Consider the following 1,395-nt stretch of genomic DNA (forward strand, 5'->3'; position numbering starts at 1 on the left):
TATGACTTACTATGTGACTGTAAGTCTTTTTAAATCATAATTATGACTTTTTATGTCATGATTTCGACCTTTTTTATGTCATGAATTATGATTTACCAAAGCGTCCATTCTGCTGCGCGTTTCTTCCAGTGTTTACGGTCGCGGGCGCGCGCAACCGGAAGTGTTTCTGTCCGCAGCTTCTCTCATTAAAGGATTAAACTGGTCCAGATCTTCTGAATGCTTTGAGAAGTTGTCGTTTATATACTGTCTATGAAAGCTGTTCATCAGCTGATGTTTGAGATCACACTGGAGATGTTTGAGACTGAAGGCAGTGCACGAGCACGAGCTGATGCGCGCGCAGATCCTCCGCGTTCACATTATCCGATGACGTTGAACGAACGTTCTATTAAAGGTGTCAGAACGTTCAGAGAATATTCAAAAGTAACATTCCCATAATTTTGAAGAATGATACAATGGAATGTTTCCTTAACGTTCACAAGAAACCAAGAAAAAACGTTTGTAAAAAGGTTTTCATAACATAATGAGAATGTTTTGGATCTGGCCCAGATCACTGTGTACAAGAACCAGTTGGACCAGTTACACCAGCACTGCCCGTATGAAACCAGTTTACAACACTGATTACTTCACCTTTTATGTCAAACACTTCATTTAAACCGAAAAACATACTCATTGTGAAATATTATGACCTATAACACAAATTAACACGACTTACAAAAGTTATGCACATTATAGCAAAATAAACGTGTAGTACGCCGTGTTACATTACGCTTTCAGTACTGACTTTGGGTTTATATAATTAAAAAACTACACATTGATATTCACAGCTGAAACACAGATCTCAGACTCCTATAAACTCCGTAGACTTTCGACAGAATATCACGACAAATGAAATGTAAGATTACAAGATAATAATGAGGAATTCACTACCAGCAATTTCTGTCCCACATTATAAATATCTGTTTTTTGCCTATTTACATGAATATATTATGGTGTTACTGTAGTGTATGTCCAGAAAACTCAGTTAGGACTGCAGAAAATAATCGTATAAAGTCAAGAAACACATGAATCTCCAGTTGCAGATGTTCAGACCATCTGAAGACCGTGTGCTGGGATCTGTGGGAGCTTGTGTTGAAGTTTCTGCCACAGAATAACAAATAAAAAAGATAATTGCAACTTTTTATCTCAGAATTCTGCACTGTAACACATTGCTGTAGATTCTACAGCAAAATTCTAAAGAAATGTATTGTTTTATAATTTTACAAGTTATTACTGTAATTCGCAATGCATTATGGGTCAAAAAGAGTATTACAGTTGTTAACAGTATATTTCCCTGTCACCTGTAAATTGATTGACAGGTAAGAGGTGTTTCCACTGTAGTTCATACGGTTTTACATC

The sequence above is a fragment of the Rutilus rutilus genome (assembly GCF_951802725.1).
Source record: "Rutilus rutilus genome assembly, chromosome: 6".
Lineage (NCBI taxonomy): Eukaryota > Metazoa > Chordata > Actinopteri > Cypriniformes > Leuciscidae > Rutilus > Rutilus rutilus.